The sequence below is a fragment of the Cajanus cajan genome, chromosome 7, assembly GCF_000230855.2.
Source record: "Cajanus cajan strain Asha chromosome 7, NIPB_CcT2T_4, whole genome shotgun sequence".
Classification (NCBI taxonomy): domain Eukaryota; kingdom Viridiplantae; phylum Streptophyta; class Magnoliopsida; order Fabales; family Fabaceae; genus Cajanus; species Cajanus cajan.
Genome location: NC_138523.1, coordinates 15628745 through 15647946, shown reverse-complemented (window position 1 = coordinate 15647946; position 19202 = coordinate 15628745). Strand labels below are relative to the sequence as shown.

General features: G+C 34.8%; 1 non-coding gene and 1 pseudogene across 1 annotated transcript; both read left to right on the top strand.

Moving 5' to 3' along the window:
* The first annotated feature begins 1529 nt into the window (after window positions 1–1529).
* LOC145950169 (sugar carrier protein C pseudogene) lies at window positions 1530–7151 on the top strand (annotated as a pseudogene).
* An 8095-nt stretch (window positions 7152–15246) lies between these two features.
* LOC109791797 (uncharacterized) lies at window positions 15247–17087 on the top strand. The gene is made up of 3 exons (XR_014428273.1): window positions 15247–15335; window positions 15423–15560; window positions 15706–17087. It is a non-coding gene; the product is annotated as an uncharacterized LOC109791797 (transcript).
* The last annotated feature ends 2115 nt before the right edge of the window (window positions 17088–19202 follow it).

The window sequence follows — 19202 nt, the reverse complement described above, 5'->3', positions numbered from 1 at the left end:
CTCTCATGCATGCACCAAATATAATCATAATCATCCATTTCCAACACAACAAAACACCCTGAAATTATTTTAATTAAAAACAAAAAAACTTCAGTCTCCCTTAAAACTTTTTCTTTTCCAAGACAAATGATCAAACTCATCAAAGTCAAAACAATGGTTAACTCTGCTCCATAACGTTCCACACAAATGTAAATGATCAAAACAACCAACAAAACGCCAAACACACAAAATCGACACGTGACAACAACAAGCACAAATGAGAAAGAAAAGGAATCTTGTTCATTTTCTTAGCGTTTTGCGGAATCCAAAGAGCGAAACAGAAGGGAGAAACTCACCCATGTAAATTGAGCTTGACTTTGCGGTGAACAGTGGGTCAATGGCGGAGCAAACCCTAGGAGAGAGAAAAAAAGAAAGCGAGTGCGAAGAGAAAAAGCGAGTGCAATACCAAATGAATCCCCGACAGAATTTGAAATTGAAACTCTCCTAGCAAATTTCGCTGTCCGATTCGAAGCTACAGGGACAACACAACCATCAGCAAAATTCAGGAGAATAGGAAATGATAGTTTAGACAGAAACAAATTGTATATGAAATCCTACCCTAAGATCAATTGAATGCATACATTTCCCGCGTGCAGGTTTCGTAATCTAGGTTTTGATTCTCATTAGAGAATGGCAAATTGCGAGTATGAGTTGAAGAAAACAGAACAGATTTAATACACTTGGATGATCGAAAACTCACCATGAATGGATTAATCGAGTAGAAAAGAGAAGTTCCTCACGAACAGTAATGATAGAGACGAAAGAGCAAACGAAGGAGCTTGAATTTTCACAACCATCGTTTAGGTTGATTATTTTGAACTAAAATTGTAAATTTTTTTTTATTTTATTCTTTTAATAAAAAAATATTTTGATTGAGCTGGTCACATGTCTAAAAGTTGGCAACGTTTAAAATGAGGTGCTTAAATATTGTGGCAGTCTGAAACCGCCAAACGTTTGAAACCGCCAAACGTTTGCCTCTATTTTCATCTTTTCCCAAAATACCCCTGCGTACTTATCGTTAGATTTTCGGACTTCATTTTAAAAATGTTTTTTTTAAGTTTAATTTTAATAAAAAAAATTATTTAACGTTCTGGCGGTTCAAAACCGCCAGAAACTGTCAACACTTGTAATGATTATCATTCTTGCAGTTTAAAACCGCCAGAAAGTGTCAATAATTTGTAGCGCTAACCATCCTTACCACAAATGTAACATTTTTTGGCGGTTTTTAGAAACCGCAAAAAAAAAATCGCCAATAATTACCTATTTTTTTGTAGTGACGTATATATTATAATATAATATATGACATAATAAATAAGAGAGAGGATAAAGAAACAACATAATATAATATGATAAGATATTATCGTATCATTTTATATCTTTTTTACCAAACAGATATAAGATATAGAAGAAAATAATATAAAAGAAATTTTTATAGATAGAGATATATGATAATTAAGATAAAAAAAAGGTCAGGAAATTCCTCTATATAAACAGGAGCACTTCCCTTCCGAGTTCCGAAAGCTCCATCTTGTTTAGATAGCTCCTGAGTCTTCACTTTTGGTTCTATTGTTTAGATTAGTGTCTCGGTGAGAAAAATGGCTGCAGTGGTAGTTAGCAGTGGAGGGAGCAAAGAGTACCCCGGGAGTCTCACTCCCTTTGTGACGGTAACATGCATAGTCGCAGCCATGGGTGGGTTGATCTTCGGTTACGATATCGGAATATCTGGAGGGGTGACGTCAATGGATGCATTTTTGAACAAGTTCTTTCCGTCGGTGTTCCGGAAGAAGAACTTGGACAAAACGGTGAACCAGTACTGTCAATACAACAGCCAGACACTAACCATGTTCACGTCATCCTTGTACTTGGCCGCACTGCTCTCGTCGTTGGTTGCCTCCACCATCACGCGTAGGTTCGGCCGAAAACTCTCCATGCTTTTTGGAGGCTTGCTTTTCCTCGTGGGTGCTCTCATCAACGGCTTTGCCCAACACGTTTGGATGTTGATCGTGGGTCGGATCTTGCTCGGCTTTGGTATCGGATTTGCCACTCAAGCTGTGCCACTTTACCTCTCTGAAATGGCTCCATACAAATATAGAGGAGCACTCAACATTGGGTTCCAATTGTCAATTACTGTTGGCATACTTGTGGCCAATGTGTTGAACTACTTCTTCGCCAAAATCAAAGGTGGTTGGGGATGGAGGTTGAGTTTGGGTGGTGCTATGGTTCCTGCCCTCATAATCACAATCGGATCACTAATCCTTCCCGACACCCCCAATTCCATGATTGAAAGGGGTGATCGTGAAAAGGCCAAGGCTCAGCTCCAGAAAGTTCGTGGCGTGGATGATGTTGATGAAGAGTTCAATGACCTTGTGGCAGCTAGTGAAGCTTCAAGCACAGTGGAGCACCCTTGGAAAAACTTGTTGCAGAGAAAATACCGACCCCACCTTACTATGGCTGTGTTGATTCCATTCTTCCAGCAACTCACTGGAATCAATGTGATCATGTTTTATGCGCCTGTGCTGTTTAGTTCCATTGGGTTTAAGGACGATGCTGCTCTAATGTCAGCTGTCATCACCGGTGTTGTGAATGTTGTTGCAACATGTGTCTCAATTTATGGAGTTGATAAGTGGGGTAGGAGAGCCCTTTTCCTTGAAGGTGGAGTTCAGATGCTCATATGCCAAGCTATAGTTGCAATTGCTATTGGAGCCAAGTTTGGAATCGATGGAAACCCTGGAGATTTGCCACAGTGGTATGCTATTGTTGTGGTTCTCTTCATTTGCATTTACGTGGCAGCATTTGCATGGTCTTGGGGTCCCCTTGGTTGGTTGGTGCCTAGTGAGATCTTTCCATTGGAGATTCGTTCGGCTGCTCAGAGTATCACTGTCGCGGTCAACATGCTCTTCACTTTCTTAATTGCGCAAGTCTTCTTGCAAATGCTTTGCCACATGAAGTTTGGCTTATTCATCTTCTTCGCCTTCTTTGTGTTGTTCATGTCATTCTTCGTTTTCTTCCTTTTGCCCGAAACCAAGGGTATTCCAATTGAAGAAATGCCTAAGGTGTGGAAGGCACACCCATTCTGGGCCAGATTCGTTCAACATGATGATTATGATAACGGAGTTCAGATGGGAAAGGGATCTAGTCAAGTGTAGTTAATTAATTAGTCCTTTATTTTTGTTGTTGTTTTTTTCTTTTTCCTTGTAAATCATCCTATTGATGTTCGAGTCAGTTTTAATGTATTGAATTGTTTTTATGAAAAAGTTCTTTATTTTAGAAATTTGTCTTCTGTCAGGAGAATTTTTTTTCTTTTTCAAAGTCCACCAACAATCATTTTAAAAACCCACTTTCTATCGATTTAAGTTTAATGTATAGTACATCTATAATACGTATTTTTTTTTTATGATACCACTTTCTTTATTAAATTAAGAAACATATTTTGATTTTTTATTTTTGTTATTTTAAATTTGATCTACTAGTTTTAAGGAAAGAGAAAAAGTGATTAAAAACAAAGGTTTCGAAAGAATTTGAATTTAGAATTGACATCTTATTGGTCAGTGAGTTTTAGACTTAAATTACAGATTTGATTTTGGTTAAGGTTAAGAAAATAACATTATGCACAACATACCTATCATATATGTATGTGACTTGTTGATATTAATCTCTTGGTAATTAGAATGATTACTAGAACATTAACAATGGAATATACGAGTATAAAAAATAAAATCTTCAAATCTCCTATGATATATGGAATTTGAATAATTATCTTTAAATGGAATGATTTAAAATATTAACATCAGTGTACTTAAAAAAGTTATTTAATCTCATATATAATTTAAAATTTTGACTTTACTATATCAAATTAATATACATAAAGATAATGTAACATAATTTAATTAAATATTTTACTTTCACAATCTTAACTTTAACTTTTTATAACTTAAATTTATTTATAAAGTTATATATAGTTTATCATTAAAATAAATCAAGAAAAAGATATTATATCTCTGTTTATTTATTTAAAAAATAATAATGAAATTTAAATAATGTGACTTGTAGTTAAAAGAAACTGTATGTTAGTGATAAGAAAGTATATAATAAGATCTCGAGTAAAATAAAATTAAAAAAAATGTGCAGAACCAAATTTCATATCCTCGTCTCTGTTTTATTTATTTATTTTTTATGAAATACCTCTTAATTAATTATTGATAATATTTATTGAAATAATACAATATGGAATGTAGCTATAATCTCTAAGTCCAACTTGATATGTAGTTGCCTTTACTAAATTGTAAGCCACTAAATTTACTTGTCTATTTAAGAAAAATGCTATTATGGTTTGCCAGTGTTTTTAAGACTTCCTTACATTTATATAAACCATCACCAAATTAAAAAATCTTCTATATGCTTGTTACTAATACCATGATTACTTTATAGCAATTCACCTCAAAGGAGACAAACCCTAAACCATGTTTAGTAATCCATTTAGCTACCTCGAGGAGCGCTAACGCTTCTCCTATGTAGGGATTCAGGGATGAAAGGGAACTTGCATGTTCTGGCCAGAATGAAATTAAAAAAAATCTGCACAATAAAATTTCATATCCTCGTCTCTATTTTATTTATTTATTTATTTATTTTATGAAATACTTCTTAATTCATCATTGATAATATTTATTGAAATAATACAATATGGAATGTAGAAATAATCTCTAACTCCAACTTGAGATTTAGTTGCCTTTACTAAGGTGTAAGCCACTAAATTTACTTGTCTATTTAAAAAAATGCCATTACAGTTTGCCAGTATTTGTAAGACTTTCTTACATTTACATAAATCATCACCAAATTCAAAAATCTTCTATATGCTTGTTACTAATACCATGGTTACTTTATAGCAATCCAACTCAAAGGAGACAAACCCTAAACTAGGTTTAGTAATCCATTTAGCTGCCTCGAGAAGTGCTAACGCTTTCCCTACACGGGGATTCAAGCATGAAAGGGAACCTGCATGTTCTGGCCCAAATGAACAATCCAGGGTTTTAAATTGCGAACCGCATCACGCATGGTGGCCGCAATATTGCGGTTACGGCCTTGTCTGCAACAGCATCGGACCGCAATTGCGGTGAGATCGTAAATCACAAATTTGTTTGTAATGTAACGGTGTTGCATCCGCAACACCTCCGTTTTGAATTCGCAATATAAAAAATTGAAGGTTGGAACAAAGAATTGCTTTAAAAAATAACTTTTTTTTTTATATAAAAAAGTAACTTTCGAGAATCTTTTCGAAGAAAAGAACAGAGAATCATTTCAGAATTTAGATCAATAATAGTTCAAACTTTAAAATGACTTAAAAGGTGAAAAACAATAACATAGAACTTAGAAGGTTGGAAAGTCAGTAACTCATTTTCATTCGAAACTGAGGACTACCAAGTAGAGGAAGCTTGCTTGTTAATTGTAAGTTTTCTGCCTCTTACCTCTGTTTCTGTTTCTCTTTGTTGTTGTCATTGATATCCTTACTGGTGTTGTTGTTGTGCCGCACTCTCAAATGCATTGGTTGCGCGGTAAATGGTGATGAATTTGTGATTTTGGCTTGAATTGCTTGATTTTGGTTTATCGCTGTGGTGAATCTGGAATTTGTGGTTAACACATCAACCCATAAGAATGAAACCTAGCCAATTCTTTTAATATAATTTTTTACTTAGTGCTGCAAACTAACGTGGCATGGAAAAAGAATGGAATGAGAGGTGGATTTGGCACGTGGGCCTTTGGGCTTTGTGGCCTTTAATGAAAATTTCAAATGGCCTTTAGAGATTAGACATGTCAATCTCCTCCGTATTGTATGGGCTGTTAGCAAATATAAGTTTCTAATTTAGAATTTCAGTGGATCATGGGCCTAATATCATGAATCTCTAATATTTTAATTTTATATTAAATTATTATTATTAATGTAGCATTGAACCATTGAACCCTGTGCGGCTGTGCCCTACTCCAAATTGCTTTCACTTGCCCAAAAGATAAGAACTGGGTTACGTGCACATGCATCTCTATTTTAATTTCATTTTCGAACAAAATTCAAGTTTTCTAAAGCATGTTCATAGGTATAAATTAAATGGTATTAAATGTATTTTCTTTATTTTCTAATCAGTAGGGTTGAGATATTTTGTGTCACTATTAAAAATAAAAATTAAATAATAAAAATATATTAATCTAGTTGGTGTTATGATTAATCCATTAGTTTTAATTTCTTAAATTTGATTAAAAAAATAATATTTTTTAAATTTTTTAAAATAAAAGGGTATAATGGTCAAAAAAATGTAGAGACCAAAATGGTTATCGAAAAGCGTATCTCCTTTATATATTAGTATAAATGTGAATGATTATTAGAACATTTTGTAATATTTTTACATATAATAATATGTTTAGCCTAATTATATGTATATCAATATTAAGTTGTTTATATTTATTTTTATTTTTATGTTAATTTATTAGTCATTGTTCTGAAGTTTGAAATATAATTTAATTATTGATTGATATTATATTTTCAAAATTTTATACAGATATATATACACAATGACATCATGTGAACAAAGTTTATAATTTATGAACGCTTACCTATAAATTTATCAAATTCTCCATGGTTGCATAATTTGATTATTGCAGCAGTTGAGGTAGGTCCATCAGTTAAATACCCTACACCTTATGAAGTTTCTAATGTGTATTTAAAAGCTGAATATAAAAAGCATGCAAGAATGGATAAGCAAGTTGAAAACTACATGGAAGGAAAAAGGAGTAACAATAATGTGTGATGATTGGACAGATACTGTAAATCATACACATATTATGAATTTTCTAGTGTATTGTAGCAAGGGAACGATTTTCTTGAAATCTATTGATGCTTCTAGTGTTGACACTAGAAATACTAATTACTACTTTCAGTTATTGGATAAGGTTGTGGACGAAGTGGGAGAAGAATTTGTAATTCAAGTTGTTACAGATAATGGAAAAGCACTTAAAGAAACTAGTCAAAAGTTGATGGAAAAAAGACAACATTTATATTGGACTGCATGTGCAACACATTGTTTGGATCTTTGTTTGGAGGATATAGGAAAAAAAAAAGAATGTGCAAAAGTTATTAAGTGATGCAAAAGTAGTAATAACTTTTATCTACAATCACACATGGATTGTAAATCTCATGAAAAAATACACTGGAAGTAGAGAAATTGTTCTTCCTAGTGTTACTCGATTTGCAACACAATTCTTACAACTTCAAGAAATTGTGCAACAAAAGCAAGGCTTGAGGAACATGTTCAACTCTAAAGAATTTAGAAGATCTAAATTTGGAAGAGACAAAAATGAATTGGTATTTGAAGCAAGACAAATTGTTATTGGCAATGATTTTTGAAGCAAGGCTAATGATATATTGAAGGTATTAGAGCCTTTAGTAAAAGTTTTGAGGCTAATGATAATAACGGAGTTTAGATAAGAAAGGGATCTAGTCAAGTGTAGTTAATTAATTAGTCCTTTTTTTGTTGTTTTTGTTTTTTTTCCTTATAAATCATCCTATTGATGTTTGAGTCAGTTTCAATGTATTGAATTTGTTCTTATGAAAAATTTCTTTTTTTTTAGAAATTTGTCTTCTGTCATGATAATTTTTTTTTCAAGTCCACTGACAATCATTTTAAAAACCCACTTTCTACCGATTTAAGTTTAATGCATAGTACATCTATAATACGTATTTTTTTTTTATGATACCCCTTTCTTTATTAAATTAAGAAACAAATTTTAATTTTGTATTTTTATTTTAAATTTGATCTACTAGTTTTAAGCAAAGAGAAAAAGTGATTAAAAACAAAGGTTTCGAAAGAATTTGAATTTAAAATTGACATGTTATTGGTCGGTGAGTTTTAGACTTAAATTGCAAATTTGATTTTGGTTAAGGTTAAGAAAATAACATATCCACAACATACCTATCATACATGTATGTGACTTGTTGATATTAATCTCTTGGTAATTAGAATGATTACTAGAACATTAACAATGGAATATACGAGTATATAAAAAAATATTCATATCTCCTGTACCTGTCTGAGGGCACACTCGTAATCTTCTAGTAACTGGAGGGCCGAACGAGAGCTCCGGGCGAATGCTTCAGATAGGGGAGGTACCTGCAAAAGGCACTCCAATGCTTAAGTCAGGACAACCACAATTCTCAAGAGTAATAAAATGAACAGTGACCTACCTTGTTTTACGTGACCTATTTATACTACCTGTGATGGGCCCTGAACGTAGTGGGCCTCTTTTGACACTTACTAAATTAGGTAATGCGTTGTTAATTGGCTGATTATGTCTTAATCACGTGTTTGTCCTCGTTAGTCATGATTATTGTCTTAATCATTTATGCTTATTCGCCTTTGGCCGAGCCGAGAAGCGTAAGGCCGGATTTGCCTTAGGGTATCGGCCTTATACTGAGCCGAGGCGTTGTTAGGGAGGTCAGCGAGGTGTGCTCTTGATCCAGCTTATCGGCCGTTTACCGAGCCGTTGAGCATAAAACCAAATCTGCCTTTGATGAGGTGTCCCAGGAAATAGGGAGATCCTTTAGGCCTCGACCATTTGCCGAGTCGACGTGTTGTTAAGAGGATCGACGAGATGCGCTCGAGTCGCGGTGTTCCACATGGTCGATATCAATACTTTTACAAGTGTCACGTGACGTTCCACGTGGTCGACAGGACCCTTCCGGTACACAAGCCCCCCAGCCTTGAGGAGCGAAGCGACGTAAAGGGTAGATGTGGCGTTGCATTCGTGGCGGTTGGGTGTCAGAATATGAAGAGTTGTAACGTTGGGTATTAATGAGAAGGGACGCGAAGGATTGCCCTTCGTGGAACATTGGATCAAGGTGATCCAATGGTTCAAAGAGGCGCGACGTTTAAGATTCGTTTCAGGAAAACACTATAAATAGGCGTGGTGGGGACCAACTCTAAGCTGCGTTTACGTGTTTACTTGCTCCGAGCCGACGTCAAGTGCAAGCTTCAGCGTTTACGAGCAATTTTCACTGACCAAGACCGATCAAGCTTTGATTTAGGTACATCTCTATGGCTGATGTGGATGTTGTTCGAATCGACTCCTCTGGGGACACAAGTGGTTCTACTGGCACTAGATCGCATGCAGAACCTGACCGTCATAGCATATCGACTTCGGCGTCCAATGGTTCAAATGGCGTTGAGGTCGTTTCTGGATTTGAGCGTACCCAAAGCGGGGATGAGTCTTCATCTGTGTCAGTCTTTGACGGCCGTCCCGCGACTCATAATGTCGGATCAGCCTCTCGCTGTTATCCTCCTATAGAGACCCCGGACTACTCGTGGGTGCATTGGGAGGTCGACAGTGTGTATTCCCGCTATACCGACAGGAACTCGATAGCATTGTTCGTCTCTGCCGAGAACTTCCTAACCTTTCTGGAGGAAGAAGAGCCCTCCCTTATTTTCTTTCAACCGTGTCGAAGCGACGGGGGGCTGTATCCGGACTTCGTCTATTTGGATCAAGGAACTTGTAAATATCAATACTTTTACATATATGATTACATGTTCCGAGATTTTAAGGTGACTCTTCCCTTTGATGAGTTTTTCGTCGGTGTTCTTCGGCTTCAATGTGGTGCCGACCCAACTCCATCCCAACAACTGGGCGGCCATGCAAGGGTTCTGACAGTTGTGTTTGGCTCTCGGCATCAAACCAACGCCCCATTTATTCCTTTACTACTACTCGTCTCGGCCGACGAAGAAGGCCAAGTGGTTGTCGTTATTTCAGCAAGGCAACTATTTATTGCAACCTTACACCACCTCCTACAAGAAGTTCAAAGTAGGATTTATCAAGGTGATGATTCGGCCGAGTACGGGGAATAAGTACTTTTTTGACGCCGAAGGGAAGTCATTATTCCCTTTGTACTGGACCCGAAAGCCGCGGAAGTACGACACAGTGTCGAAGTCCCGAATGTTCCCGGAGGAGCGAGCTAGTCTCAATTTTTGGAGAAACTACCACGGCCATTACCGTGCCGACCATTGGTTCGGTTGTTTGAGTCGTTCGACATAGCGGATGAGCTAATCGGGATAGTAACTTTCCTACTTATTTGAATTCTTGTGTTATCATTGATTTTGACTAATGGTGTGCAGGTATTATGGCAAGCTGCGGGAGTGATGATCTTGACATTGGAGGTTCATCGGGAGCTGAGTGGCTGTTCCCGTGATGGCGAGGGTGACGACCGAAGGTCGTTCGGGTGGGAATTCGGTTCCCAACCCCCATGGTGGTGCGGCCAGGTCGACTGCCAAATCGAGAAGAAAAGGAGGCAAGGGTCCATCTCGGCCTCAAGCTGGAAAAAGAAGGCCCGAGGAAGAGAAGGCCGAGGATGAGGGCCGACAGGCCAAGCAGCAGAGATTGGCTAACCTTGTCGTTCCGCAAGGCTTGGTGGTGCCAAGCTTCTTGGCATTGCACGTCAATGCTCAGGATTTTCTGAGCCAAGACTTGACGTCGAAATCGGGTCAAGCGGTCATGGGCCAAATGAGCTCTGCCGAGAAGTGGAATTTTTTTGCAAGCTCCAAGTTCGAGATGTGGCCTTAGCCCAGAGCATCATGATGAAGCCGAATCCTGAGGTCGACGAGCTACGTCGAAAATTGGCTGACCAAGAGAAGTCGATGCAGGAAACTCTGGCTGCTCTGACCGATGCACAAACGGCCAATGCCAAGTTTCAGGTGGAGATGGACCGCCGGGGCTGAGTGGCCGACGACTTGAGTTTGAAGGTCCAATGCCTCGAGAACGCCTTGAAGGCTGAGACGAAGAAGACGACTCTGCTGGGTAATGAGTTAGAGGCCGAGAAGGTTGCTTTCGGGGCCTATAGAGAAAAGGCTCGCAACAAGGTTCTTTCTCAGCACGGCGCTGGCTTCACACAAGCGACTCGGCAGGCTCGCTGCTTCGGAAGCTTCCCCCCCGACTTCCAATTTGATATGACCAAGGATTTCTTCCAGGGGGAGTTCATGGACTTGGCCCAGATCCCCTCGAATGAACAACCCGATGCCGAGGCACCCATTGCTCACCAGGCCGCACTACTAGAAAAATTAATATTTGTGACGAATTTTGTGACGGAAAAAATAGCATCGCTAATAGTGATGCATTTTGTGAGGGAATTTTAAGTTTTGTGACGGACTAGAATTTATTGACTTTTGTGACGGATTTTGTGACGGAATATATTCCGTCTCTAAAAATCCGTCACAAATTTCGTCACTGAATCAAAAAAAAAAATTTGTGACGGATTTTGTGACGGAAAAATTTTCGTCTCTAAAAATCCGTCACAAATTTCATCACTAAATAAAAAAAAATGTTTGTGACGGATTTTGTGACGGAATGAACTTCGTCTCTAAAAAATCCGTCACAAATTTCGTCACTAAAATGAAAAAATTTAGTGACGGATTTTTCCCTCTCAAAATTCCGTCACAAATAGGTTAAAATATTTTGTGAAAAAATTTGTGACAAATTGTTCCCTCTCAAAATATTAAATTTTATTTATGAAACTTTTATATTTAAGAATTATGCATAATTAAAGAAAATATGTTAATTTTTGTTTAAAAAATAATAAAATTAAAAATATTTTATTTCATTAAAGGACTGAAAAAATTATGAAATTCATTTAATTAAATAAAAAACTGTCAATTTTGAACATAAGAAACTAAGACATTCATTAAAAATATTTTAAAAAAAACTTGTGAAATACAAAAAAAAAAAGAATATTAATTTAATTTTGGCTTAATTACATTTTTTATCCCTCAAGTATTGTAATTGTGCAATTTTGATCTCTAAGATTTTAATTGGATAATTTTAGTCCCTAAAAGAATTGTAATTGTGCAATTTTAGTCCTTTAATTTTTAATTGAACAATTTTAGTCCCTCAAAAATCATAATTATGCAATTCGAATCTGTCCCATTAAAAATTTAATAATTTTAAAATTTTAATATATATATATATAATAATTTAAAATTATACAATTATTTACTTATTTAAGTTAACATATACTATAATTTTTATTAATGTAACAAATGATATATATTTATTATTACTAAATAAATAAAGTTTATATATTATTAATAATTTAATATTGCTAATAAATTAATATCAATAATATTTTTAGTATATTTATAGATAAATTGATAATTTGATAAATATAACTTAGTATATATTAATATACTTTTACAAAAAAATATAAATATAGTAGATAAGATATGTATATTTATATTTTTGTAAAAGTATATTAATATATAATGTTATATTTATACTTTTGTATAGTTTATTTGTTTCTCTCAAGGTTCTCTTAAGAACCCACAGAGTACTCTAATCCATACAATAAACATCTTACTCATATAATTGTCTCTTACAATTGCATTCCCTTATGGTGTGTTTGGATGAGTAATTTTACAAATTCAAGGAATTTGAAATTCTTGGTATTTGAATTACTTTGATTTCAATTTATATCATTGTTAAAATATTTTGTTTAGATAAGTCAATTTAATTTTTTTTAAATTTTAAATTGTTAATTTGGATATGATAATTTAATTCTATCATGATAAAATTGCTTTTAAAAATATATTTATATGTTGAGATTTTTAAATAAAATTTTATAAAAAAATGTTAACTAATTTTTAAATATTTAATAATTTTAAAAATTAATTTAGATAATATTTAATAATTTTTAAAGTATTTTTTAATATTCAATAATTAAAAATATGAAGATATAAGATAAAATATATAAGTGAAATAAGGGAAAAATATGTGACTAATTAACTATGTATGAAATGTGTAACTATTGACTTGTATATACATAATAAGATTTATATGTGATTATTTAATTTTTAGATCAAGTGAAAATATGTGACTAATTAACTATGTATGAAATGTGTAACTATTGACTTGTATATACATAATAAGATTTATAAATATTAACCATTATTAGGCTCTAGATATCTATTTTATAAATATTAACCTTTATAGGTTATAGATATCTATTTTAATTTTAGAAGTCTACATGTCTAAACTCAGCCTTAATTAATGAAAATATATTTTTATTAATATTCTTAGGGATTTTTGATTTAGTTAGATGTTAAAAAATGCCTAATACAGTAACTTTATAAATTAATGTAGTGATTAAATATTTTGCGGTCACATATTATAATTTATTTTAGTAGAAAATCTGCCTAGCAAAAAAAAAATTACTAGAAAATCTTGTGTTTAATTTTAATGTGTGCAAAATATTTTCATATGACAAAGAAAAAGTTTCCAAGACAATAAATTTCAAACAAATAGTCAATTTATCTCCTAGAATTGAGGATTTAGATAATTTTATAATTTGCCACACAATCTATTATATTTTTCATTTATTTCATTCATTGTCAATATAAATTTAATTATAACATTATTTCCAATTAAATTATTTTTATTTTCACTATTTTTTTCTTAAATTGTTATATGCATTATAATTTGTCACATACTATATTATATATTTTCATTTATAGTAAAAAATATGAATTTAAATTTTAACAAAAATATTCTTTTTTAGAATTTGTTTGACCTTTCTAGATTTGTTTTGATTTCAATTTCAATGTTTACTTAAATGAGTGATGAGTATCCTCGATTTCCATATTTCTTTTAGAATTAGGCTATAAATATAACAAAAAAATTAGAATTAGATTGATTTTCTAGATTTTATCTTCTGAATTTATTTATCTTGATTTCGTTTTCAATTTTTATATAATCGGGTGATAAATATGAAAAAAAAATTATATATAGTTGGCTTTAATTTTTCTAAATTTATGTGTTGTTATATATATATATATATATATATATATATTATTGATAAAAACTTAGATTAGGACAAAACACGATTTCATGTAAGATTAACATAAATCATTTTAAGATTTTCTGTTAGATTATAAATCCACTATTTTATCTACAACACAAGTCCTCATTGAAGGATGATATAAAGTTGAGATACTATTTAAAGTAAAGAATCAATTCTACTATTTAAAATTTTTTTTTTATATATTTTAAATTTCACAATGAAGATAAAAACATATTTAACAATTACTTTGATCTCTTGACAATTTCACAATGTAAATAAGCTTGTTTAGTATGGGTGTTTATAATTTATTTTTATAAATTAATTGAAATAACTCAGTTTGTAAGTCTTTTTTTTTATTCTTTTTACTTTTTTATCCTTATTATTTTTTTGAAATTATTTTTTATTTTTTTTAATTTAAAAACTACTTTATCTTTCCTGTCATTTTCTCATCCTCGTTATAAGAATTATTTCTTGACATTTTATAATTATCAATTAGCCTACAATAAACTTCCAATTCAATTAGCTAGTTCACAAACTTATAATTTTTCAGTTCTTAACTAATAAGTTTTCAGTTTCCAATTTATAACTTATAAATTTTCAGTTAGTTTATGAGCCAATTTTACTAAAAACCTTTAATTAACTTTATAATTCTTGTAACTTTTTTTTTTACAATATAACACTGCTTATTAAATAATTAGTAGCAAGTATTTTTTTTTAATTATAGTCATTTTGTACTGGTTATCTAACTCTTGCTCGTATTAGTATATATAAATTTAATACATTTAATTATAATATTATTTTTATTGTTCAATTACATTTTTTATTTTTGATTTTAAATATTTTTCATTTCCCGCCCCTTTTTTTTTATCAACTCAATCATTTTTCCCAAACTATCTTCGAAATCGCGCGTAAACCCTAAAAAGAACAAAGATTCCCCCAATTCCTTTTCCTTCACTCGCCCACCTCACTCACTCCCTCACCATCACCACCCACCACCTCTATTCCCTATTCCCTATTCCCAGGTTCCTCTCTTCGATGCTCTCGCTCTTCCCGTCGTGGAGCCGTTCCTGCCGCCGCAGCTCCACCACCCCCTCCGAACACTCGGTTCCGAACCTAGGGTTTCCAAATTAGCGTCCGAAACCACGGTCTCGCCAACCTCCGTGATCGCGTTCGACCACAGAGCTTCCCAGAGCAATGTCGGCGAGCTCTCCGGCGAGCTGAGCAGCTCCGGCGCGTTCGAGTTCTCTGCAGGGAATGACGGCTCCGGTGAGTTGTTCGATTTGGGGGATAGTTCGAGAGCGCTCGAGGAATCAATCTCGCGTGATCGAAGCTCCTGTGCCGTCGAGTCTTGGTTACGTTGCAGAACTGCGCAAACCCTCCAAAGAAGCTGAAGCCAGGAAACTATTGGTATGATAAAGTGTCTGGTCTTTGGGGGAAGGTATTTATTTACATGCATTTGTGATTTGTATGATGTTTGAGTTCTAGAGTGTTGTTGCGGATGCTGATTTGTTTAATGACTTCACAGGAGGGACAAAAGCCTTCAAAAATTATAAGTCCGCATCTGAATGTTGGAGGCCCCATCCAACCGGATGCTAGCAATGGAAACACTCAGGTTTTCATCAATGGTCGGGAAATAACAAAAGTGGAGCTTCGGATGTTGCAGGTTGAAAATTCATATTGAAAATAACACGTCTAGTTATCGTCCATAATATATCTACTTCTAATTTTTTATTCTTAATTTGTTAGATTTTTATATGTTTTAGAATTTTTTTCATGATGTTATGGGGAAAACGCATTTTTGGATGCAGGGTGTTTTGCTGAAAGGTGGAGATTCATTCATGGTAACTTTTGCAATCAATTTTTTTTTTGCTAAAACTAAAGTAGAATATAGGACTGTTTTCTGGCTATGTGTGGACCGAAAATGAGGTATAGTTGCATTATATATTGTAATATTGCCCGTCTTTTATTCGTAACTATCCTTGACTTGATCTGCTTCGTCCTCGGCATCACCAACTTGCAGCAGGTTAGGGCTTCCAACCTCCAGGAGCTCGTCTACAAGCAGGGCCAAGCCGGAATCACCAAAGCCACTGTCTCCATCGTCTTCGACAATTCCGATAGGTCCAGATTTCGTGTTTATTTGTCTTTGATGCTTTGGGTTTCTGACTTTGTGTTTGGTTGGAAGGAAATTGGGAGACAGTGAGGATTTTTTTATAAAATTTTTATTGTTTGGTTTGATTTTTAGGAAGGAAAGAGGAATTTTTTATTTTTTTATTTTATCTAATTTTAACTTCCCTTTAGTATTGGAGGGATTTGAAAGGGAGAGAAGGGGATGGATTATGTTTCCCTTTTTAGGTTGTTTTTGGCGAGGAGGAATAATTTTGGGTTGAGTTTAATAGTTATTTGAATTGAATTTTTGGCCACGAAAGTTTGGCCACCAGCTGTTGGTTAAGTTGTTTTGGGGAGGAATAATTATTGTGGGTTGGGTTTACTAGTTGCCTGAAACTGAATTGAATTTTTTTGGGAATAGTTGTGGGTCAACTTTACAATTTTTTGTTGAAGTACAATTTATTGTTTTTTTTTTTTTAATAATATATTTGCTTTAAGAATTAAATTATTATTTGAAGTAAAGAGTTTAATTAGAACATACTGATTGGGTAAATGTTTTTTACAATGTCATCCAGTTGTAGATTGTCATCTATTTGCAGTTGTAGATTGTCATCTATTGTGGCTCACACTCATGTTCTTCAGGAAGGTCCTGTCACAGGAAGGGCAACTGATGTTATTGCTACTGCAAATACTGCTGCTGAGGTGGCCTTGAGGCTTGTTAGGCCGGGAAAAAAGGTAATCAATTTTAAGAATTTTTTCCCTTGTATTTGAATTTTTGTATGATTTGATTTGGAACATGTTGCCTCTATTAATTGTATGTTTGGTAGATAGGTATAAGGTCATCACTATATAAGCAATCTAGCTTAGTAAAATTAGGTTGCTTCATGTGTATTGTTTGAAGGGGTTTCTTTGCCTAAATGTGTGCCTTGTGGATTTTGATCTCTAAATGATGAAAAGTATCATGGCTATGGATATACTCCAATGAAGCTTTATTGTCATAGTTACACTGATAGAGGTCATTCATTATTTTTCATGTGTTGTCTTGCCGATTAAGCACATCATTAAACTTGGGAACTCCTCTTGATGTCTGTATTGTTCTTTTATCTTCATTTTAAATGATATCATGCATTTTCATAAAAAAGACTTGATATTTTTGTTTTGATTGAAATTGTTTCAATAATAGGCTCTGATAATCAATTACAATAAATGGGTAATCGATTACCAGAGCACCTTTTAATAACTAAATTTCGAACATTTGATTTTCATTGTCTGGTAATCGATTACATATACATGTAATCGATTACCAGACTCTTAAAAACAATAGTTTCCTCAAATTTAGTCATCAAACAGTTAGCGAGGGATTCATCTCAGTTAGTGACGGATAAAATCCGTCGCAAATTGTGACGGATAAAATCCTTCGCTATTTGAGAGGGATTAAATCCCTCGCTATTTGAGAGGGATTAAATCCCTCGCTATTTGAGAGGGACTGAGAGGTATGTGAGTCCGTCACAAAATCCCTCACAAATAGCGAGGGATTTAATCCCTCACAAATTGCGAGGGATTTAATCCCTCACAAATTGCGACAGATTTTTATTAATTTCTAAACATTTATTGTTACAAATTAGTGACGGAAATTATATTGTTTGTGACGCCTTAATTCCGTCACTAATTGTGACGGAGAAAATAATCCGTCACTAAATATTTTGTGACGCCAAATTTTGTGACGGAATCATTTCCGTCACAAATTCCGTCACTAACTGATTTGTGACGGATTTTATGAAGTTTAGTGACGGATTTTTTCCCTCTCTAATTTTAATTTTTCTAGTAGTGCCGGACCGATTGGTGAAGAGGAGACAGTGTACGATGAGGAAGCTGCCGGGGAGGAAGTTCGGGTCCAAGGGGAGCCCGAGGTGGAGTCGTAGGGCATTGTTACTTTTTTTTTTTGTTTTTTCATGTAAGTGGGGGCCGACAAAGCCTCCTAGATTTTGTAACTTTGGGCCGGTAGCGCCCTTTTAATGAAATTTTGCTTGTTTGTTCTCAAATACTGGTTGTGTTAATTAATGTATCCGGATAAAATAGTAAAAATTAATGTAAGCCGCATCCTTGGCCAAGAGAGATCTCGGGAGGGAAGACTTGTAAAAATAATTAAGCCCATCCTTGGCCGAGAGAGATCTCGGGAGGGAAGACATGTAATAAAAATAATTAAGTCGCATCCTTGGCCGAGAGGGATCTCGGGTAGGAAGACTTGTAATAATAATTAAGTCCCATCCTTGGCCGAGAGAGATCTCGGGAGAGAAGACTTGTAAAAATAATTAAGCCGCATCCTTGGCCGAGAGAGATCTCGGGAGGGAAGACTTGTAAAAATGATTAAGCCGCATCCTTGGCTGAGTGTAGTGGAGAACTTCCTCTTTATTGATGAACGGATGCCTCATTAAAAACCTTGCTGGCCAGAAACCCTTTTTCACAATTTTTTAAGGGGAAAAAAGACCGGTCAAGAAAAAGAGTGCATCGTATTACAAGTATTTGGAATGTAAATACAATATAAATTTATTCTAACTGTAGTACGTCTTCAGGTGGGTAGAATTCCATGTTCTCGGGAGGATTCTGCCGGACAGCTCTTCCAGTTTGTATGCTCCATTGTTAAGAGCATGTCGGATGCGAAATGGGCCGTCCCAGTTAGCCGACAACTTTCCTTCGGTGGGGTTACGTCTTGCCGATCCGGTTTCCCTCCAAACGAGATCACCTTCATGGAAGGTTCTCGGCTTCAGATTGGAGTTAAAGCGTCAACTCATTCGCTGCTTACACGCCTCAGCCATAATCTGTGCTTTTTCTCGCACTTCGTCTAAGACGTCTAGTTCAGCGCGGAGGGAGTTTTCATTGGATTCCTTGTTGAAGTGCTGTCGTCACAACGAGGGTTCACCAACTTCGACCGGTATCATAGCATCCGTGCCATATGCTAGGCGAAAAAGTGTTTCTTTGGTGCTTGATTGGGGCACACATCGGTACGCCCAAAGGACTTCTGGTAACTCTTCGGCCCAAGCTCCTTTCACCTAACCCAGCCTCTTCTTTAACTCTGTCAATATTACCTTGTTGGTTGCCTCGGCTTGCCCGTTGGACTGAGGGTGTTTGACCAACGTAAACCGATGCCGGATGCCGAGGTTTTCAAGAAAAGAGTTGAATTTTTGGTCGATGAATTGGA